Here is a 25,120-nt window from a genome sequence, read left to right as displayed (position 1 = left end):
TTTAGTTTGATATAGTCCCATTTATTTATTTTTGCTTTATTTTCTTTTGCTTTTGGTGTCAGATTCAAGAAATCATCTTTGCAGTTGAAAATCTGAGTATAATTCTACAGATGATCCTTTGCATCCATGAGACTGCACCCATTGATTCAACCAACCATAAATCAGATAGTATTATATATTTTATTGAAAAATGTCTGTGTGTAAGTGCAACATCACAGTTCAAACTCATATTGTTCAAGGGTCAGCTATATAGTGCAAAGCTGTAATAATCAAAACAGTATGGTAATTCCATAAAAACATGCACTTAGATCAATGGAACAGAATAGAGAACCCAAAAATGAACCCCATGCCTATGTAGTCAATTAATTTTCAGTAAATGAAATAAGGGTATAAATGGTATTAGAGAAACTAGCCCCCTATGTTACAGCATGCACAAAAATCAATTCAAATGTATTAAAGACTTAAATGTAGGACTTGCCTGAAATTAAAAACCCCCAGCAGGAAGTGGAGGAAAGTGGTGGATAATCTCACTGACTTTGGTCTTCCCAATTATTTTTTTTTTTGTATTTGACACTCAAAGACAACAATTTTAAAATAATTAAAATGGAATTATATCAAAGGGAATCTTCCACATAGCAAAAGAAAGCATCAACAAAATGAAAATTAGTTTGTGGAATTGGAGGAAGTATTTGCAAGCCACATATTCAATAAGGTGTTAATATTCAAAATATACAGTGAGCCATATGACTCAATAGCTAAAAAGCAAAGGATACAATAAAAACAAGGGCAAAAGACTTGCATAGACAATTCTCAAAAGACATACAAATGGACAACATGTATAAGAAAAGGTGCTCAACATTACTAATCATCAGAGAAATGCAAGTCAAAACTATAATGAGATCTTATCTCACACTTATTAGGATGGCTATTTTTGAAATGCCAAGAGATAACAATGCTAGTGAGGGTGTGGAAGAAATGAAAGTCTAGTATACTATCAGTGGGAATGTAAACTGATATAGTCATGATGGAAAACAGGATGGAAATTCTTCAAGAAGTTAAAATATTCTTACAACAATCTAGCAATACCACATCTGGATAAGTGGATAATATTTAGATGATCAAGAATTTTCAGCATGTGAGAATTCTTGGTTGGAATTTTTCACATAGACTCACACTGAATCACTAATCCAAGATTTTAGCTTGAGCCCAATCGTTAGTTCCTCAAAATGAAAGTTTCCTTGATGTCTTTTTCTACCTACCACTCTTGATATGTTCCAAGGGGATCTTACCCCTTGAGAAGAGATTGTTTTACATTGGTCATTGATATTCTTATATTGTTTGAACTATTTATAATAAACAGATATCCTTTGGATACATAGTAAAGTGGTATAAAACAGTACTGAAATTTAGATGTGGTATGCTTCTCCACCTTTCAAAGTGTTTGGTTAAGTGATCCATCTGGCTTTACTGACCAGGACATCTTTTCCCTCATCTATTAGTTTTATAATCTTTAATTTGCAATTTTTCATAGGTAAGTAGAACCACACATTTTAATTTCCTTCCATCTTTCCTTCTTCCTTCACTTTTAAAAATTTCATACAGTTATTGAATGTAATGTCTGTGACATTTTAATCTCTTTTTTAATCATCATTGCAGCAAACCCACTATGTAGAGAATAATAGGGCTTAAAATTTGCCTCTTTTATAAATGTTTTCTATCAACATCTTTGACTGAAAATACTTTCTGACTTAATGGCAGTTACTATATTTTTGATATAGTATTGTTTGAGAGTAACAATGCTTCTAAAGAAACAATTGCCTAATAAGTAAAATGAGATGTCAATATTGGTATTAATTTTAAAACTACTTTTTGTGTATTTTTGCTGAATAAAGTGTCAAAATTAGAGAAACACTTTATTTTCCAATGAAAGAGATAAGAAAATATTTGTTTTAATAGGCTTACAAGAGTCAGTGTGTATAGGGATAGTCCAGTTGGTTGTTTAATGGATGGAAGAAATTGTGGAAGGAGGGGTAACTGCTGTCCCTTCTGGTTTTGTTCTTGACTCACTTGAGGAATTACTTTAACATCTTTAACACAGCTCCTCTCTCACCCCATACCAAGTGTTAGATGAAACTAGCAATGACTGACCATTACTGAGTATCATTTACATGCTTTATCACTTTTCCCCCAGCTTCGTTGAAATATAATTGACATATAATGTTTTGCAAATTTAAGATGTATACCTAATGATTTGATATGTGTATATATTGTGAAATGATTACCATAATAATGTTTGCTAACACATCCATCACCTCACATAGTTAGAACTTTATATTTTTGGTGAGAACTTTTAAGATCTATTTACTTTCTTAGCAACTTTTAAATATACAATAAATATATAATACAGTATTGTTAACTATGGTCAGCATGTTGTACATTACATCCCAAGAACTTGCTATTGATTTTTTTTTCCAATGGATGAAAATTTTACAAAATTGAAAGTGAAAGGCATAGAAAATAATTATATAGTTCAGTAAGTTCTGATAAATGTATGAGCTTACAACCTTTACCCACTCAAGATATATGACACTTCCATCATGCTAGAAAGCTCCCTCAAACCCCTTTTCAGTTATTCCCCATATCACAAGCAAAGCCTGTTCTGACTTTCTATCACTTTATATTAGATTTTCCTTATTCATGTGAATAGAATCATATATTGTACATCATCATCTTTCACCAAAAATAATGTTTGCTGTGGTTTACCTTTATTGTAGAATTTGTCACTTGTTCTTTTTTAGCTGCTACAATAATGTTTCACAGTGCAAATGTACTACAATTGATATAGCAATTCTCTTGTTGATATGCATTTCTTTAGAGGTTTGGGCTTCTATAAATAAAACTACTATAGAATTATTTCACAATTCTTTTCATGAGCAAATGTTTTCACTTCTCTTAGGTAAAATACTTAGGAATTCAAATGAAAGGTCTTAGGGTAGCAGTATATTTTACCTCATAAAGAAACTTCCCAACATAAAAAAAGTCTAGTTGTTCCACATCAACAATAATATTTGGTATTTTCCATCTTTTAAATTTTAACCACCCTGCTGCTGCTGCTGCTGCTGCTGCTAAGTCACTTCAGTCGTGTCCAACTCTGTGTGACCCCCTTAGACGGCAGCCCACCAGGCTCCCCCGTCCCTGGGATTCTCCAGGCAAGAACACTGGAGTGGGTTGCCATTTCCTTCTCCAATGCATGAAAGTGAAAAGTGAAAGTGAAGTCCCTCAGTCGTGTAGGACCCTTTGCGACCCCATGGACCGCAGCCTTCCAGGCTCCTCCGTCCATGGGATTTTCCAGGCAAGAGTACTGGAGTGGGGTGCCATTGCCTTCTCCATAACCACCCTATTGGGTATGTAACTGTATTGCACCATGACTATAAGTAGCATTTCCCAAATGAACAATGATCTAGGGCTTGGTATAGAACAGTCTATAACTCATTTTCTTTATCTGAACGTGTGTTTAAAATGTCATGTCTTATACTGTTGTGAGGATTAGATAAGATAATATGTATATAAGCAATGCCTGATACCTAATCAGACCTTAGTAAATTATAGATTGAAGGATACCTCTTCAGACTGGACTACAGCTCTGTTACTCCTCCTCTTCTTTTATTTGCCATTGTTTATGATTTTTTTTTTTTTAATGCTCAGCCTGCCCAGAAGAGAGTTGGTTACTTTTGTGTCATCTGTAGGTTCAAAGCATTTGAAAAGAGTATGATTTTACATTGCATTGTGTGCCGGGGATGCTTTTTTTTGCTTTCTTATTCACTCAAAATTCACTTTGGGAAATGCAGATGAATTGAGACAGCTACCTTGGGCATCATTATTAACATTTTTATTTTTTTTTTCAACCAGAAACTTTTATTTAAATATTTCTGAATATAAGTTGTACAATATTTCTATTTCCACTGCATTTCAGTCTGTCCTGTTTTTGCCTCCTGAGATGTGCTATCGGTTGCAAATATCACTACCTTTGCATTCATGCTGCTGTATATACAATAAGGTTACTGCTTTAACCACTGTAACACCATAGTTATTCAAAGTTTTGTTTCTTATTTGGGCAAATTGGGTATTATGAATTCAGAAATCGTTAGTTAGCTCTCTGTCCTTGAGACTAAGTGAAGATTTCAGTGAGTCTTTTGCTAGAATGAGGCTTTCTCTTCAGACAGTGCTGTAGATACAAACTGACAGCTGAGGAGAAGGAAATAATCAAAAGAGGAGGTAAAATTATGAGCCAAGACAGAGAGGTGACTTTTGTTAAAAGGGCCAAGGAGATGATGAAGAAAGTACTGAAGAATAGGAAAGAAGGAGCTCTCTGATCATTAGAGGGGTACAAGAAAAAGGTAGGGAATAATTGTTTAGTGACAGAACAGGGGAAAATTTCATAGTCATATGCTTGAATCTTCCTCTAATGATACAAAACTGTTTAGAGTAGAATTCAGGTCAGAGCAAGTCCATCTTGCTTCAGAGAACAATAAAAGAGACAGACTGTAATAACATTATATACAGCACAATAAAGAACTGTGATTACAAGTCCATCCTGGAGTTATTTGTTTTGCTGTATTTTCCTGCTACGTCACCTGAAGGCAAGTGACCTCTGAGAGTGTTGGTTTCCTCAATAATACTGAAAAAATTATTAGTTTCTACCCACAGGGTTGTTCTGCTGAACAGAGGAAATAAGGCATGTAAGTCACCAAGCATGTGGAATGTAATAATTGTGTGATACATTGCAGTTAATGCGCTTAAAGATTTTATTGTTGTTCATTTGCTAAGTAATGCCCAACTCTTTGCAAGCGCGGCCTCCTCTGTCCTCCATTATCTCCTGCAGTTTGTTCAAGTTCATGTTCATTGAGTTGGTTATGCTAACTAAGCATCTCAACCTCTCTCACCCTCTTTTGCCTTCAATCTTTACCAGCATTAATCTCCTTTTGCCTTCAATCTTTACCAACATCAGTGTCTTTTTCAATGAGTCGGCATTTCACATCAGGTGGCCAAAGTATTGGAGCTTCAGCAACAGTTCCTCCAGTGAATATTCAGGACTGATTTCTTTTAGGATTGACTGGTTTGATCTCCTTCCTGTCTGAGGGACTCTTAATAAGAGTCTTCTCCAGCACCACAATTTGAAACCATCAATTCTTTGGTGCTCAGCTTCCTTTATGATCCAAATTTCACAACCATACATGACTCCTGGAAAAAGCCATAGGTTTGACTATATGGATCTTTGTCGGCAAAGTAATGTGTCTTCTTTTTAACATGCTATCTATGTTTGTCATAGTTTTTCTTCCAAGGAGTAAGCATCTTTTAACTTCATGGCTGCAGTCACCATCTGTAGTGATTTTGGAGCACAAGAAAATAAAACTTGTCACTGCTTCCACTTTTTTCCCTTCTGTTTTTCATGAGGTGATGGGACCAGGTGCCATGATCTCAGTTTTTTGAATGTTGAGTTTAAAGCCATCTATTTCACTCTTCTTTTTCACCCTCATCAAGAGTCTGTTTAAATTCTCTTTCCTTTCTGCCATTAGAGTGGTGTCATCTACATATATGAAGTTGTTAATATTTCTTCCAGCAATCTTGATTCCAACTTGTGATTCACCCAGACTGGCATTTCACATGATGTACTCTGTATAGAAGTTAAACAGAGTGACAATGTACAGCCTTTTCATACTCCTTTCCCAATTTTAGACCAGTCTGTTTTTTCACGTCCAGTTCTGTTGCTTTTGACTCTTCTCTAGGTTTCTCAGGAGACAGGTAAGAAGGTCTGGTACTCCCATCTCTTTAAGAATTTTCCACAGTTTGTTGTGATCCACACAGTCAAAAGTTTTAGCAGAGTCAATGAAGCAGAAGGAGATGTTTTTCTGGAACTCCCTTGCTTTCGTCATAATTCAATGAATATTTGCGATTTGATTTCTGGTTGTTCTGCCTCTTTGAAACCCATCTTGTACATCTGGAAGTTCTTGATTTACATACTGCTGAAGCCTGGCTTGAAGGATTTTGAGCATAAACCTTGCTGGCATGTGAAATGAGCACAGCTGTATGTGAGTTTGAACATTCTTTGGCGTTGCCCTTCTTTAGGATTGGCATGAAATCTGACCTTTTCCAGTCCTGTGGTAACTGCTAAGTTTTCCAAATTGGCTGACTTACTGAGTGCAGCACTCTAAGAGCATCATATTTTAGCATTTTAGATAGCTCAACTGGAGTTTGGACTCAGTTGACATGAATTTCAGCAAACTCAAGAAGACAGTGGACAGGGAAGCCTGGCTTGCTGCAGTTGACAGGGTTGCAAAGAGTCAGACATGACTTAGCAACTGAACAACATCAAATCACTACTTTTGGTTGTAGTAATGCTTCCTAAGGCCCACTTGACTTAACACTCCAGGATGTTCAGTGCTAGGTGAGTGACCACACCATCATAGTTATCTGGGTCATTAAGATGTTTGTTTGGATAGTTCTATGTATTCTTGCCACTTTTTCTTAATCTCTTCTGCTTCTCTTAGGTCCTTACCATTTCTGTCCTTTATCATGCCCATCCTTGCATGAAATGTTTCCTTGATGTCTCTGATTTTCTTGAAGAGAACTCTACTCTTTCTCATTCTATTTTTTTTCTCTATAACTTTGCACTGTTCATTTAGGAAGGACTTCTTATCTCTCCTTACTATTCTCTGGAATTCTGCATTCAGTTGGATATATCTTTCCCTTTCTTTCTCACCTTTCACTTCTCATCTTTTCTCAGCTATTTCTAAAGTCTCCTCAGACAATTGCTTTTCCTTCTTGCATTTCTTTTTTTGGGGATGGTTTGGGTCACTGCTTCCTGTATAATGTTACATAATTTCATCCATAGTTCTTCAGGCACTCTGTCTACCATATCAAATCCCTTGAATCTATTGATCACCTCCACTGTATAATCATAAGGAATTTGATTTAGGTCATACCTGAATGTCCTCGTGGTTTTACATACTTTCTTCCATTTAAGCATGAATTTTGCAATAAGGCTCAAGATCTGAGACACAGTCAACACCAGGTCTTATATTTACTGATTGTATAGAACCTCTCTATGTTTAGCTGCAAAGAATATAATCAGTCTGATGTAGATATTGACCATCTGGTGATATCTACATGTAGAGTCATCTCTTGGTTTGTTGGAAAAGGGCCTTTGCTATGACCAGCAGGTTCTCTTGACACGCTATTAAAATCTGTTAGCCTTTGCCCTGCCTCATTTTGTATTCAAAGGCCAAACTTGCCTGTTACTCCAGGTATCTCTTGACTTCTTACTTTTGCCTTCGAGTCCCCTATGATGAAAAGGACATCTTTTTTTTGGTGTTAGATCTAGAAGGTCTTGTAGGTCTTCATAGAACCACTCAACATCAGTTTCTTTGGCATTAATATTTGGTGCATAGACTTGGATTACTGTGATATTGAATGGTTTGCCTTGGAAACTAATCAAGATCATTCTGTTGTTTTTGAGGTTGTACCCAAGTACTGCTTTTCAGATTCTTTTGTTGACTGTGATGGCTATTCCATTTCTTCTAAGGGATTCTTGCTCACAGTAGTAGATATAATGGTCATCTAAATTAAAGTATCCCATTTCTATCCATTTTACTTCATTGGTTCCAAAGATTTTGATGTTTAGTCTTTCCATTTCCTGCTTGATCATGCCCAATTTACCTTGATTTATGGACCTAATATTCCACGTTCCTATGCAGTATTGTTCTTAACAGCATTGGACTTTACTTTCACCACCATATGTCCACAACTGACCATCATTTCTGCTTTGATGCAGTCACTTTATTCTTTCTGGAGCAGTTAGTAATGGCCCTCTACTCTTCCCCAGTAGCATATTGGACACCTTCTGACATGAGGGCTCATCTTCTGGTGTCATAACTTTTTGTCTTTTCATACAGTTCATGAGGTTCTCATGGCAAGAATACTGGAGTAGATTGCCATGTCATTCTCCAGTGAACCACATTTTGCCAGAATTCTTCACTGTGACCTGCCCTTGTTGGATGGCCCTGTGTGGCATGGCTCATAGCTAAATTGAGTTACACATGCTGTTTCACCACAGTAAAATTGTGATCCACTAAGGAGGTTTAAGGGTCTGCTGCTGATGATGATGCTAAGTCATGTCAGTTGGGTCCGACTCTGTGACCCCATAGATGGCAGCCCACCAAGGCTCCCATCCCCGGGATTCTCCAGGCAAGAACACTGGAGTGGGTTGCCATTTCCTTCTCCAGTGCATGAAAGTGAAAAGTGAAAGTGAAGTTGCTCAGTTGTGTCTGACTGTTTGCTACCCCATAGACTACCAGGCTCCTCCGTCCATGGGATTTCCCAGGCAAGAGTACTGGAGTGGGGTGCCAGATTTTACTCTGAATGTGACACCAGGTATTTTTATACATTCTTTTATATAATTTTTCTTTTTATTCTCTAATAGGTGTTATTTCTTCCATTTTGCAGATAATTAAGTTGAAAGAAATTAAAAACTCCATGTCAGGTCTTGCATGTCTTTCCCTATATTCCATGTTGCATCAAATATTAAATATGACTGTTAAATATTCATAACTACTTGCCTATGTTATGGATAGCAGCATCTGATCAATTAAGGTGAGAAAATTGAATTAAAGTGAAAGAATAAGGGGAAAGTGTACTGTGAGATTGCCACATATTTAATATATCTATTAAAGATGTAGATGGATATTTGGTCTGCAGAAGCTATCAAATACCATAATAATTTCAAGAAGAGGAAGCCATCTAAATCAATGAACTGGTGAAGGATCCAATGTTTAGTTCTTAATCTGTTGTCCTTTCACTTAGTACAAGTGAGAAATAAAAGGAATCCTCAGAGGTTATCTATTTCAGCTTTTAGTTTAGACTTATATCTGAGGCATTCAAAAAAGTTGCTTTAATCTACCTGTAAATGTCTCTAGTGATGAAAATACCAGTTAAAAGTGTAAATGTGGCTTCTGATCCGTTTAGGATGTTTGAAGTCACAAGAAACTTAACAATGATTGCTTGTCAGATAAGCTTCAAAAACATGTGCTTAGTTGCTAAGTCGGGTCTTAGCCACAGGTCTACAGCCTGTGGACTGTGGCCCACCAGGCTCCTCTGTCCATGGGGATTCTCTAGGCAAGAATACTTGAGTGGGTTGCCATGTCCTCCTCAATGGGATCTTCCCAACCCAGGGATCAAACCCAGGTATCCTGCATTGCAGGCAGATTCTTTACTGACTGAGCAAGATAGATTTTGAAAAACCCACCAGAGAGACAAGGATGTAAATAAAACCAAATGAAAGTAACTCCATAAAAGAATGAAACTTTTTTTTTTTTTTATCTGAGAACTCCGTTTGGGAGAATGGCATTGAAACATGTATAATATCATATATGAAAAGAATGAAACTTTTCTAGAGAAAAGAATCCTGTGGTTATTTTCATCTGTGGGCACATAACAGGGGGCTGCAAGATCCCAGCATAAAAGATGCTAAGGAAAATCCATCCAATATTTAATGTTTATATATATTTATTTATATATAAACATTAATTGCTTTTAACCTTAAAAATAGACCTTTAATTTTATGATGGTTTTAGATTTACTGAAAATGCAAAATGTCAATACAGAATTCCTACATGTCCCTTAATCTGTCTGTTAGATTGTTAGCTTCTAACTTCTTATGGGATGTTTATCATGACTAAGGAAAAAACTTTATTCAAACTTCACTAGTTTCTTATTATTCTTTTTCTGTTGCAGAGTCTCATCCAGAATAATATATTTTGCTTTCTGCTGCTGCTGCTAAGTCGCTTCAGTCATGTCCAACTCTTTGCGACCCCATAGATGGGCCCACCAGGCTCCACCATCCCTGGGATTTTGCTTTCATGTCACCTTAAATTCTTCTTGATTGTTACAGTTTCTCAGATTGTCTTTGTTTTGATGACTTTGGCAGTTTTCAGGTGTAGTTGTCAGGTATTTTATAGAATGTCCCTTAACTGGGGTTTGTCTGATATTTTTCTGATAATTTAATCTGGGTCATGGGTTTCTGGGAGATAGACAGTAGAAGTAAGATAGCATTCTTTTTGTATATCAAGAGTAAATGTTATCAACATGTCTTATCACTGATTATGCTGACCTTGATCATATTGTTGAGGCAAGTGTTTGCTAGATTTTTCTAAAAAATAAAGTTACTCCTGTTTTTTCCATTATTTACCCCTTGAAAGTAAATTGCAAGTGTAGCCCTTATCAGCCCTTGCGTGGGTTTGGGAGTTAAAAAACACCTATTGGAGAGAAAAGCATTTATATAAATTGTTAGGGAGTCTTCTGCATGGGAAAATTTCCTCTTTTTTCCCATCTATTTATGATTTAATAGTTAACAATATGGATTCATGGATATTTATTTTTTACATTGGTTTATGATCCATCACTGCATTATGTATATGTTGGTGCTCACAGTTCCAGCTGTGCCCATGGATACTCTTCCAGCTAGGCACCTGTAATCCTTTGATATGCTCCTAACCTTTTGCCCCTTGATCACTTCTTTACTTTCTGACATTACAAAGCTTTTAACATCTTACTTTGAATTATTTTTAGATGTGTTAAAAACTGCACATATAGCTTGGACCTTACACCCTTCACCCAGCTTCCCCCATTGTTAATATTTTACATCGTATGTTACATTTACCAAAACTAAGACATGGACATTAGTATAATGCTATTAACTGGGAACTAAAAACTCCTTATGCAAGCTTCCTGATGGGAGAGACTGACTGAGGGGGAAACTGGGTCTTGTGCTGATGCGTGGGGCCATGCTCAGTAAATCTTTAATCCAGTTTTCTGTGTTGTGTTCCCTCCCTGCTATTTACCTGGGACCAAACTATGGTGGAGATAATGAAGATAATGGTGACCTCCTTCAAAAGATCCCATGCATGCACTGCTACACTCAGTGCCCCTAACCACGCAGCAGGCCACCACTGACCCACGTCTCCACTGGAGACTCCTGGACACTCACAGGCAAGTCTGGGTCAGTCTCTTGTGGAGTCACTGTTCCTTTCTCCTGGGTCCTGGTACATAAGGTTTTGTTTGTGTCCTCCAAGAGTCTGTTTCCCTGTCCTGTGTAAGTTCTGGCAGCTCTATGGTGGGATTAATGGCGACCTCCTCCAAAAGGGCTTATGCCATACCCAAATCTGTTGTACCCAGAGCCCCTGTCCCCATGGTAGTCTACTGCTGACCTGTACCTCCACAGGAGATGCACACAGTTCTGTCTCAGTCTCTGTGGGATCTCTGGGTCCTGGTGTGCACAAGATTTGTTTGAGCCCTCTGAGCATCTCTAGTAGGAATGGGATTTGATTCTAAATGTGAATTTGCCCCTCCTACCATCTTGCTGAGGCTTCTTCTTTGCCCTTGGATGTGGGATATCTCCTCACAGCTGCTCCAGAGCCTACCATCTTACTGGTGTTTCTCTGACCTTGGACTTGGGGTATCTCCTCTTGGCTGTTCGTTGCTCTAGTGCCATGCAGCCACCACTCACCAACTTAATCACATGAACCACAGCCTTGTCTAACTCAACGAAATTATGAGCCATGCCATATAGGGCCACCCACGATGGACGGGTCATGGTGGAGAGTTCTGATAAAATGTGGTCCACTGGAGAAGGGAATGGCAAAACACTTCAGTATTCTTGCCTTGAGAACCCCATGAACAGTGTGAAAAGCCAAAAAAATAGGACACTGAAAGATGAACTCTCCAGGTCAGTAGCTGCCCAATATGCTACAAGAGATCAGTGGAGAAATAACTCCAGAAGGAAAGAAGAGACAGAGCAAAAGCAACACAACACCCAGTTGTGGATGTGACTGGAGATGGAAGCAAGGTCCAATGCTGTAAAGAGCAATATTGCATAGGAACCTGGAATGTTAGGTCCATGAATCAAGGCAAATTGGAAGTGGTTAAACAGGAGATAGCAAGAGTGAACATCAATATTTTAGGAATCAGCAAACTAAAATGGCCTGGAATGGGTGAATTTAATTCAAATGACCATTATATCTACTACTATGGGCAAGAATTCCTTAGAAGAAATGGAGTAGCCATCATAGTCAACAAGAGAGTCCGAAATGCAGTACTTGGATGCAATCTCAAAAATGACACAATGACCTCTGTTCATTTTCAAGGAAAACCATTCAATATTACATTAATCCAAGTCTATGACCCTACCAGTAATGCTGAAGAAGCTGAAGTTGAATAGTTCTATGAAGACGTACAAGACCGTCTAGAACTGACACTCAAAAAAGATGTCCTTTTCGTTATAGGGCACTTGAATGCAAAAGTAGGAAGTCAAGAAACACCTGGAGTAACAGGCAAATTTGGCCTTGTAGTACAGAATAAAGCAGGGCAAAGGCTAATAGGTTTTGCCAAGAGAACGCACTGGTCACAGCAAACACCCTTTTCCAACAACACAAGAGAAGACTCTACACATGGACATCACCAGATAGTCAACACTGAAATTAGATTGATTATATTCTTTGCAGCCAAAGATGGAGAAGCTCTATAGAGTCAACAAGACCGGGAGCTGACTGTGGCTCAGATCATGAACTCCTTATTGCCAAACTCAGACTTAAAAAGTGAAAGAAGAGAATGAAAAAGCTGTCCTAAAACTCAACATTCAGAAAACTAAGATCATGGCATCTGGTCCCATCACTTCATGGCAAATAGATGGGAAAACAGTGGAAACAGTGACAAAATTTATTTTTTTGTGCTCCAAAATCAGTGCAGATGGTGACTGCAGCCATGAAATTAAAAGACACTTGCTCCTTGGAAGAAAAGTGATGACCAACCTAGACAGCATATTGAAAAGCAGAGACATTACTTTGTCAACAAAGGTCCATCTAGTCAAGGCTATGGTTTTTCCAGTAGTCATGTATGGATGTGAGAGTTGGACTACAAAGAAAGCTGAGTGCCAAAGAATTGATGCCTTTGAACTTTGGTCTTGGAGAAGACTCTTGAAAGTTCCCCAGACTGCAAGGAGATCCAACCAGTCCATCCTAAAGGAATCAGTCCTGAATATTCATTCAAGGACTGATGTTGAAGCTGAAACTCCGGCCACCTGATGGTGAGAAAGATTGACTCATATGAAAAGACCCTGATGCTGGGAAAGATTGAAAGCAGGAGGAGAAGGGGATGACAGAGGATGAGATGGTTGGATGGCATCATTGACTCAATGGACATGAGTTTGAGTAAACTCCAGGAGTTGGTGATGGACAGGGAGGCCTGGCGTGCTGCAGTCCATGGGGTCACAAAGAGTAGGACACGACTGAGTGACTGAACTGAACTGACTAAAAAACTCCTTTGAGATTTCTCCAGATTTTCTCCTGGTGCTTTTCTTCTTTTTCAGAATCCAAACTAGGATACCCCGTGATATTTAGTCCTTGTGTCTCCATTCATTGACACCTTTTATGTCTTTTCTTGTCTTTCATGGTCTTGACACTATTGAAGCCTGCATATTTTTGTAGGGTGTCCCTCAAATGTGGTCTTTTGGTTTTTGCTCATGAGTAGACTGAGGTTATAGAAGTGGGGGATGAATACCACATAAGTGAAGTGCCCTACGTATATCACATCAGGGAATATCTCACATCAGCATTACTTAACATGAGTGTTATTGCCCTTTGTCATTTGGCAAATGGTGTACATGCTGGGTATCTCACTGTAAAGTTACAATTTTTCTCTTTCCATGCTTTACTTATTAGAAGCAAGTTACTAAGCCTAGCCCAAACTCTAGAAGAAGGAAACTAAGCTCCAAATCATGAGTGTAGAAGTATCAAATAACAACCAATATAGAAATCAGGAGTTTTGAGGAAGACTTTTATTCTTCCTTTCTCCTGCCTTCTCAAAAATGAGACCCACTGTAATCTCTTGCATAAAGATTCTGATGACTAACTGGGTATGTTGGCAGGAAATTTGATGTGTGAATACAGTGGTGAAGTTTACCTCTGAACAATGAACTGAAAACGCATGTGGTTGAGTGGTGCCCTTGACATTTATCAGATCAGTGGAATCTTTTACCTGCCTAAAAAATCATCTTTCTCCTTTGTAAACAAGATCTGTTCTGAATCCTCACCCTAGAGATGTTTATCCATAAAGGAAATAACTACATAGAATGAATTCACATATTTTGTAATCTTTCCCTCAGTTTAATTGAACCAGACAAGTTTACTTTGAAATTGTACTATAATTAACTTTTCACTAAAGTATCTCTCTTCCTCCATTGTCCCTTCTCCTTTGCAATTCCTGTTCAGACCTCTCTTTGCATTGACATTTGCTGACTCTGAATATGAGTGTGTGTAGAAAGGCACCTTTAGTTTATACAGCAATTATTTTAATAGCGTGTTTTGCCACAAATGGTTTTCTAAGATTTCTGCTAACTCTGGATCTTCTAAGTCTCCAGTATAGTTTCTTCCCATTAATGAATATCATAGTTGAAAAATCTAATAAGTGTACAAAGCCATGATACTGAACAGTCTTTGAGAAAAAGAACAAATCTGTTTTGAATTAATGTTAGATGGTGGCATCAGCATGTAGCACTGTGTTGTATAAAGGCAACACTTAATTTAAAGTCTGATCCCTTGGAGAAGGGAATGGCAACCCACTCCAGGATTCTTGCCTGGAGAAACACAGGTCTCACAGTATAACAGAATTTCATTGCTACTAAATTAGAATTAATAGAATACTGATGTTTTTAATGTTTAGTGGTTAGTTGCAAATTATTTTTTATAAGCTCTGATATTTTCTATTTGCCTGGTTTGGAGGGCAATCCAGTAAAAGCTTCATATTTATCATCTTCTGCTTTTTTTTTGGTATAGCACGGGCCCTGGGTGAACTAAACTCTGCTTTATCTCTTCAGTCTCTGGATGGTATTGGTATCTCTTGCTTTGTGAACACTCTTTTCAGAGGTTTTTTTCTTTGTCCTTCTTCAGACTCTAAATGCTTTCTAGTGTGAAATGGCCTGGGTTTGCAAGCAAGATTTAAGGGTGGTATCAGATTGTACCATCACCTGTTAATGCCTGTTATGCTTGACTAAGCTTCCAATTATGTGACTCGATTCAATTATTGTGATGAGACCCAAAATGACATGGTGTTAGTGAACCTTACCTGCTTTGAGAAAGAAGTTCTAATCTTTGAATATGTAACAAAAGGAATCTTTTGATAACGTTTAGGCACTGAAGTCTCTGAATTTTGAAGAAGATAGCGGACTTTTGAAAAGCTCCATCTCCAAACCTCAATTATAAGCACTGAATCGTTAAGAAGTTAACTTTCATGTGTGAAAGTGAGGTTTTTCTTTTTTCTTTTTTAATCTTTCAAGCTTTAGTGAAATTGAGTCTGGGAATTGGATTCTGGTTTATAAAATAAAAGTTCAAATACTCTTTCAATAAATGCAATAAAATGGCATAATGAAATAGTTTAGCAACTTTATGTTTTTCCTTTTTACCCTTATACACTGTGTCTCTTAGCTCAAAACTGGCTGCTCTGTTTCACAGGCAGCACACTTTTGAGGAGCAATATAGAGTAGAGGGTGAACTCTGGAGTCAGGTAACATGGGCTCATGTCTAACTGTAGATCGGCTCTTATGTTCCCTATACATATGTTTCTTTATCTTCAAGGTAGGGATAATGAGGGTTGTTGTGAGGGTTATGAGTTAATACCAGTAAGTCTTAGAACAGGCTCTGGCACAAAATGCTTTTAACATGTGAATAAGATCAGTGTTGTTTTCCCATGACTACCATATATAGTGGACTTCTGATGTTTTATCTGCATAACATCCCTTTTTGAGATGGTTGAGTGGCATCACCAACTCGATGGACATGAGTTTGAGCAAGCTCAGGGTGTTGGCGATGGACAGGGAAGCCTGGCGTGCTGCAGCCCACTGGGTCACAGAGTCAAGCCCAACACAAAGGGTAGGACGTGACTGAGCAGCTGAACTGAACCGACTGATCCCTTTCTTTATTGCTAGTGAGTATTTAAATTTTCCTTCTGAGAAACAGTTTTCTTCTATTAGTGTCTTGGTTATACTGTCAGTTGGAGTACCATGTCCTCCCCAACCCACAGGGCATGTCATGCCTTTTTCTTTTATTTTTTCCATTGTTTTGGGTCTTCATTCCTTTGAAAGGGCTTTCTCTAGCTGAGAAAGGCTACTCTTCATCACCGTGCATGGGCTTCTCACTGTGGTGTCTTCTCTTATTGCTGAGCAGCCTCTAGGTGAGCAGGCTTCAGTCGTTCTGAACACCAGCTCAGTAGTTGCAGCTCACGGGCTCTAGAGTATGGGCTCAGTAGTTGTCGTGCATGGGGTTAGTTCCACCCCAGCATGTGGAATCTTCCCAGACCAGGGATGGAATCCATGACCCCTGCTTTGGCAGGAAAATCCTTATCCATTGCACTACCAGGGAAGTCCCAGAACTTACCATATTTAAATATTAAAGTCACTCTTAATAGTCATATTTGAAATAAAGCAACACATCAGGCCCCATATTTTAAGAATATAATTAACTGCCATCACTTACTTGATTTAATCCTTAAATTCTCTGTTATGGTATCTATGGTGACATTCAAACAATCTACATTGTAGGACATGAACTTCATGCAAGTTGGCAACAGTTCTGATACTAACAATTGTGGTTTCTTATGTCATTGTTTACCCTTAACATTTGCAACTTGTGACATTAGATTTTTAAAAGGGCTCTATGTGAACTGCAATATTGAGTTTTGCTAGTCATTTTGAAAATGATAAGAAAATTATATGTTCATGTATTCTGTGCAGAAATGTAAGCCAGGGAAAATTGACAATATTTGTTAGATTTTAACTGAGTGGGACTCTCTTATAATATCAGGTGTATAGTAAGGAAATAAAACAATAACAATGTGTATTCAATTTAAATGCTTACATGTTTTTAAGTCACTAAGAAAAGTAAACGACTTGGTACATTTGGGGGAGGGGGGAAATCTAAGGTTTTCTGGCTCTCTCCTAGAAATTTGAATCGTTGGCAGGTTGAAAACAGAAATAGCCAGAGTTGATGCATGTCAAGGGTAGTAACCTGAAGGGGCTTTCTCATTGTCTCTGTTATCTGTGTCCCCACAGTTGCCTTGTCTCTGTCCTGTTAATTCTTCAGACCACTCCACTCTCCCTGCACATACATTTATCCTGTAGAGATGTTTAGAAACATCTGCTGTCGCTTGTACATGCTTCTTGGAAGTCTCAAATCCCACTTATCTAAATGGACCTTCCAATACAGTATCTCCTTGAAGTACATACTTACTTTTATGTTGGCCTTTTCAAGACATTTTAATACCCCAAGGATGTATTAGAGCTTTTTATATGAGACACAATAGGGAATGTGCCTGAATTTCTTGTAGGATATGAACCTAAATCCTAACATATTTTCATTTATGCTAGTCTCATTTTCCCCTCCCCTTTTATGTAAATTATTTTACCTCTCCATCTTCCTAACTTAAGATTTTTTCCTTGAGTTCAATGAGCAGGGAGTAGAGATACTATTTCTCCAACAACTATAAGCAGAATAGAATGAAGGTAGTTATAAGTAAGATCTTGACCATATTTTTTGCCTATGACAATATCACTGAAAAGAGGAATCGGTCTTTGATACTCTGAAGTATATGTGAATACGTGTGTGATGACTAATTTAATATTTAGAATATTATGCACTCAGCTAGTCTTTTTCAAGTGCTTCATGTATGATAATCACTGTGTTAGGATTGGTTCAGTGATATAAATGACATAATCCTTGCTATTAAAGGATTTTTTTATTTGTTTCATTTGAAGCAAAATTATTTCTGGATTCTCCCAGTTATACCCCTAATACATTTATAATTACTGTTTTATAAATTCTTAAGAGCTACTTTAAGATTTAATCCCATAGTTGTTGAAATGTTCTGAGCTATTGCAACCCTCTTAAGTGTATTGAGGCTTGTATGATGATCCAGAATATAATTTATTCGGGTAAATGTTTATGTGTTGCTGCTGCTGCTGCTAAGTCGCTTTAGTCGTGTCCGACTCTATGCGACCCCATAGACAGCAGCCCACCAGGCTCTGCTGTCCCTGGGATTCTCCAGGCAAGAACACTGGAGTGGGTTGCCATTTCCTTCTCCAATGCATGAAAATGAAAAGTGAAAATGAAGTCGCTCAGTCATGTCTGACTCTTCTCGACCCCCTGGACTGCAGCCTACCAGGCTCCTCCTGAATGTGTGTTCTGCTGTAGTTGGGAAGACTGTTCTATGAACATATCAAGTTGGTTGACAGTGTTGTCTTAAGACAACACTTTTATCTTGTCCAGTTGTTCATCAGTTGCTGAGAGGAATTTTGAAATATCTGGATATAATTGCAAATTCTTTATTCCTCCTTTTATTTCAAACATGTTTGTTCTTGTATTTTGGAACACACATATTCAGGATTTTTATAACTTTTTAAGGAATTTATTAATTTACTATCAAATATTATTAAATGTTCTTTGTATTTTAATAATTATAATGTATAGCTGATTTATATTCGTTTCAGGTGTACAATTTAATAATTCAATATTTTTATAGATTATACTCCACTTAGTTACTACAACATAATTGCTATTTTCCTTGTGCTGTACAATATGCCCTTGTTGCTTATTTATTTATACATAGTAGTTTTTAATCTCTTAACCCTATAATCCTATCTTGCCCCTTCTTTTTTCTTTCTCCCAACTGGTAAACACTAGTTTGTTCTCTATGAGTTTATTTCTGTTTGATGATACATATATGTTTGTTTTACTTTTTAGATTCCACGTATGTGATAATATAGAGTATTTCCAGTAATCTTACCTAGAGAATCCCAGGGACAGAGGAGCCTGGTGGGCTGCCATCTATGGGGTCGCACAGAGTCGGACATGACTGAAGCGACTGAGCAGCAGCAGCACAGAGTATTTGTCTTTGTCTGACATATTTCACTAATTAAGCATGATACTCTCTAGGTACATCCACATTGTTGCAAATGGCAGAATTTCATTATTTTTCATGTAATTTTAAAAAGTAATATTCTTTAAAGTAATTATCTTTTTTTAAAGTAATATTCTATTGTGTATATATACCATATTTTCTTTATCTGTTCATCTATTGGTGGACACTTAGGTTACATGCATATCTTGTCTATTGTCAATAATGCTGCTATGACCATTGAGGTGCATATATCTTTTAACATTTTTTTTTCTTTGAATATACAACCAAAGGTGGAATTTCTGGATCATAAGATAGTTCAAATTTTAGTTATTTAGGGAACTATTGATAATTATGCACTTAGTATCATTTTATTACTTGTTTTCTGGCTATTTTTGTAATAATTCTCCATTCTGTTATTCTTTTTGTTTATTCCACTGTGGTTTGATTGTTTGCTTGTATTTTTTCTCTGTAGTTTTTATGTATCTACAATAGGTTTTTGATAGGTGGTTACCACAAAGTTCATATCTGTTGACCTATATATATTGGGCAGGCCAAAAGGTTTGTTCAGGTTTTTCATAAGATGTTGTAGAAAAACCCAAATGAATCTTTTGGCCAACTCCAATGCTTGTTTTAAAGTGGTAGTCTTTTCAGTTCAAACACATTCTAAAAGATCTGCATCTATTTATTCCCCTGCCCACGATTTATGCATCTTATGTCCTATTTCACATTTTCATGCTTATCTCTGCACTTTTTATGATAGTTATAGTTAACTTTACAATGTTTTTGTCTTTTAATTATTGCACTAGCTTATTTAAGTAGCTGATACAGAGCCTTTCCTATATATTTGCTTTTACTAGTGGGATTTTTCCTTTCCTATAGATTATCCCTTCTTATTGTAGACTTTTCCTTTGCACTCAGAGAAGACCTAACATTTCTTTTAGGGTCAGTTGGGCTTCCCTGGTGGCTCAGATGGTAAAGCACCTGTCTGCAATGCAGGAGACCTGGGTTTGATCCCTGTGTTGGGAAGATCCCCTGGAGAAGGAAATGGCAGCTCAATCCAGTACTCTTGCCTGGAAAATCCCATGGATGGAGGAGCCTGATAGGCTACAGTCCATGGCCTCGCAAAGAGTCAGACACGATTCACTTTCACTTTTAATGTTGATGAGTTCTTTCAGCTTTTGCTTGTTCAAGGAGTTCTTTATCATTTGATAATCTTGCTGGGCAGAGTATCCTAGGTTGCTGGTTGTTTGTGTCACTTCTTTCTAACCTGCAAAGTTTCTGTGGAAAAAAAAATAGCTGATAGTCTTATGGAGTCTTCATGTACATGACTCTTTGTTTTATTTTTGTTTGTTTTAGAATTTTTCTTCTATATTTAACTTTTTTATTTTAATTATGATATACCTTGGTCAAGGTTCATCTTTTTGGGGACCATCTGTGCTTCCCGTATTGGGATAGTTGTTTCCTTCTTCAGATTGGCAAGTTTTAACCATCATTTAATCAAACATATTTTTGGACCCCTTATCTGTCTCTCTCCTTCTATTCAGTTCAGTTGCTCAGTCATGTCTGACTCTTTGCAACCCCATGAATTGCAGCACGCCAGGCCTCCCTATCCATCACCAAATCCCGGAGTTTACTCATACTCATGTCCATCGAGTCGGTGATGCCATCCAGCCATCTCATCCTCTGTAGTCCCCTTTTCCTCCTGCCCCCAATCCCTCCCAGAATCAGGGTCTTTTCCAATGAGTCAACTTTTTGCATGAGGTGGCCAAAGTATTGGAGTTTCAGCTTTAGCATCAGTCCTTTCAATGAACTCCCAGGACTGATCTCCTTTAGACTGGACTGGTTGGATCTCCTTGCAGTCCAAGGGACTCTCAAGAGTCTTCTCCAACACCACAGTTCAAAAGTACCATTCTTCAGCGCTCAGCTCTCTTCACAGTCCAGCGCTCACATCCATACATGACCACTGGAAAAACCATAGCCTTGACTAGACGGACCTTTGTTTGCAAAGTAATGTCTCTGCTTTTTAATATGCTATCTAGGTTAATGAACATTGCTGTGCTTGATGTTTTCCCAAAGAGCCCTTAAACTGTTCTTTTTAAATTTATCTTTCTCTTTATTGTTCAAATTAGGTGATTTCCATGATTCTATCTTCCAGATTACTTATACTTCTGCATCAGCTAGTCTGCTATTAATTATTCTAGTGTGTTTTCATTTCAATTATTATATTCTTCAGTTCTGGCTGGTTATTTTTTATATTTTCTGTCTCCTTGCTAAAATTTTTGCTGTGTTCATCTCATCTTGACAATTCAATTATTCTTTAAAAAAATGTTAATTCACTTATTTTTAATTGGAGGATGGTTGCTTTGCAATGTTATATTGGTTTCTGTCGTGCAACAATGTGACTCAGCCATATATGCATATGTATGTATATATGTATACATATACATATATATGTATATATATACCCTCCCTCTTGAGCCTTCCTCCCACCCCACCCCACTATCCTACCCCTCTAAGTCATCACAGAGCACCAGGCTAAGCTCTCTGTATTATAACAGAAGCTTCCTACCAGCTATCTATTTTTCACATAGTAATGTATATTATTTAAATGCTACTCTCTCAATCCATCCCGCCCTCTCCTCCCCCCTCTATGTCCACAAGTCTGTTTTCTACATCTGTATCTCTATTGCTGTCTTACAAATAGGTTCATCAGAATCATTTTTCTAAATTCCATATATATGCATTGATATATGATATTGTTTTTCCTCTTTTAGACTTCATTCTGTATGACAGGCTAATGGTTTGATTTCTTTATCTGACAAATTGTTTCTGTTTCATTATTTGCTTTTTCAGGGATATTCTCTTGCTCTTTCAATTGAGACAAATTTCCTTGTCTTCTCATTTTGCTCAATTTTCTCTGTATGAAATTAGGTGGAACAGTTACTTACTGTGCTATTATAGGGGCATCTTTATATATGTGGGGATGTGGGAGCATTCCCTACACAGTCTGCATGTGTCCAGTGCCTTTGGTGAGAAAGCTGGACTGACATGAACACAAATGATGTCTTTTCTCAGGATGGGCCTGCAGCCATCACCTTGGTGGGAGGAGGGGCTAGGTGTAGGTAGGCAGTGACTGAGCTGGGTGTGATCCAGGGATTTTCCTCACCTCAGTGTTGGTCACTGCCCTGTTTTGTGTGGTGTCTGTTCCACATTGCTGGCAGAACCTCTGAGGTATATGTCCAAGCTGGCTCCATCTCTTTAAGTGTGTGCTATCCCTGCTCACACCACCAGCACCCTTTCCCTAGAGGGGAGCAGCGCTGGAACAAGAAGGGCCCTGTGGGCACTCAGCACGGGTTGGGCTGCAAGCTATGGTAATCCAGTAATCTGGATAATCTGGTAATCTGGGTCAGTGACCCTCACTGTTTCTGATGCATTGCATATATAAATATCAGGGAAAAAAAAAAAAAAAAGGCTGCCTCTGCCCTGCTCAGATGCTGCTTTGGGTCTCAGTTACTTCTGTGTCTCACAGCCACGCCCTTGCACCTTGCAGTGTGGCACTGCAGGGGGGCTGGAGCATTCACTAACTCAAGCTGGGGCATGTGCCTGGGTGATTGCAGCAAACTGGTCAGCATCTGATTCAGTTTCAGGACATCTTCTTTATCCTGCTTTGGGATTAAGCAAACATGCATATTAAGAAGAGCCAGACTTTCCACAGCCTTCTTATTATTCCCACTGGTCCTCCATCCAGGCAAGGAGGTTTGTCTCCCCTTTGTCAAACCCCAGGGCTGCAGTGTCCAATATTTGGGTCAAACCACTCACTCCCCAGGAAAGATCTCTACCCACTCTACATGTGTTATGTTCCCTTTCTCTGAGGCCTCTTCCAGAGTCACAGGTCCCAACCCAACAATTGCTTCTCTTATCTTTCTACCTGATTCTATGTGGATCTTACTTACAGCCTTGTTTGTAAGGGAGTCTTTCTGCCAATTTCCAGTTAGTTTTCAGTGAAAGCTGTTTCGCACATAGATGCATTTTTGATGTGTTTCTGGGATAAAATGAGTTCTGTTTCCTCCTACTCTGCTGTCTTGATCTCCACCAAAGGGCTTTTAATGATTTAGGGGAGAGATATAACCTGATACGCTGCCAGATATGGTAACCCTCAAGTTAAAAAAAAAATAACCAAAACTCTCAATGTTGGGTTCACAGTATCTGTCAGATCTCACTACTTTTCATTCGAGAAATCAATACTCCCTTGTTTTTATTTAAAATCGCCATATTTTATTTAATTTTTGTAGAAGTATTCAACTTGTTCCATCATTTATGTCATCTGTGCATTTCTAATAGTTCTTTTCTTTGTGATATTGATTCACACAGGATTTGATTTATGAAATCAATTGTTTATACTCAGAATATTAGAATGTAGCTATTAAAACAGGAAGTCCTGCTCTTGGAACAGCTCCTCTAATATATTAGTGGAGGAGGACTCAGTGATCTCTGATGGTTCTGCCCAGATCATCTCCTCATCTCTTTGTCTCCCTGTGCCTTCTGCAATGCTTTGGTGAGTGGGGATCTATCGGCAAGTATAGAGGGTAGTATTTGCTTGAGTTCTGAGAAAATGGTAGTGTGAAATTAAAAGGCATCTGTAGAACCTGGAAGGCGCTTCTCAGGGGATGGATGAAGCAACTAACAAATGACATATAAAATAACAATCACAGAAGATGGTTTAGGCATAGCTTACCATTATGGAGAAATAATGGATGCATCATATTAAGCCTTATTATTTTACTAGTTATTTTCTGCACTTTTATTTTATGTATAATTATTAGTTAAAAAGCTGAAAAATTTTGATATGTAATAGTGAAATCTAGAACTAGATGATATTTCATTTTGAAGTCATGGTTTAAAACATGACAAATATGAGTCCGGTCTCCTCTCAAGGAGAAGTGATTTACTCCACATTTTCACAGCTAAATACAGCAGAGTGAAGCAGGAGCCTGTAATTCCAAGGTAACTTCAGCACTGCCTGACTGGCCCAAGCAGCACACTTTCCAGTTTCCTTAATCTCCACCTTCTTTTCTTCATTCCTTTGAAATAATGCTTGTCTCAGGGAGTACGGGCCCCAGGAATAGTTGTGCAACTTCAACTATTCACTTATTGTCACCTAGAAACTGTAAGCCAATTCTGCTCTTTGCCCAGAATACCAAGAAGTCTCTTTTATTTCCATCTTTAAAGGAAGATGAATGTGTTGGCAGACTAATCATTACTGCCATTAGGAAATAGGTATTCAAGCTAAAAATAATGGGGAAGGTGAAATCTGCACATATTTCAAATGAGTCTGGACAAAGCCCTGAAGCCAGTGTTGAAGGGAACAATACAGTATTGTCACTAGGGCCATATCAGGTGACCTCTCTGTAATGGGCCCTTTTTATACCTGTGCTCACTTCTAAGATCCTATTATGATGGAAATAGGCTTGGCAAATGATTTCTGAGTGCACCCACACTTTAAAAGTCATCTCATAACTACTTCTAATCTGGGCATTTAAAAGTATAACCTTCAGAAAAGTTTTGCCATCTATCTCCATTATATAACTTGCATTTATGATAAAGAAAGAGTATTTCTTACATATTTCCCCTTATTGCATGATATCACAAAGTCATGCCAATATTATGAGCTTAAGTTGTAGTCTGCATGTTTCTCTAATGAAGAATGCACTCTTGGTTTGGTTTTGTTTTTTTCATGATAAAAAAGAAAAAAAAAAAAAGAATCTTACCAAGGAAGTCATCTATGGTTTGAGGTCAAATGTGCAAATACATTTTTGAGAAACATTTGCTTTTCTTTAATTGCTAAATCAAGTCCAACTATTTGTGACCCTGTGGACTGTAGCCACCCCCAGGCTCCTCTGTCCATGGGCTCTCCCAGCCAAGAATACTGGACTGGGTTGCTATTTCTTTGTCCAGAGGATCTTCTGGACCCAGGGATCAAACTCGCATCTCCTGCATTGGCAGGCAGTTTCTTTTCCACTGTACCACCTAGGAAGCCTGAGAAACATTGAAATAGTTAAATAGGAGGGCAATAAAATTTCTTTTTATTATATATGTAAGAAATACCAATAGCAGCCAAATATCA

This window comes from Bos taurus, chromosome 26 (genome assembly GCF_002263795.3).
Source record: "Bos taurus isolate L1 Dominette 01449 registration number 42190680 breed Hereford chromosome 26, ARS-UCD2.0, whole genome shotgun sequence".
NCBI lineage: Eukaryota > Metazoa > Chordata > Mammalia > Artiodactyla > Bovidae > Bos > Bos taurus.
The sequence above is the reverse complement of the archived record's forward strand: the minus strand, read 5'-3'. Positions refer to the sequence as shown.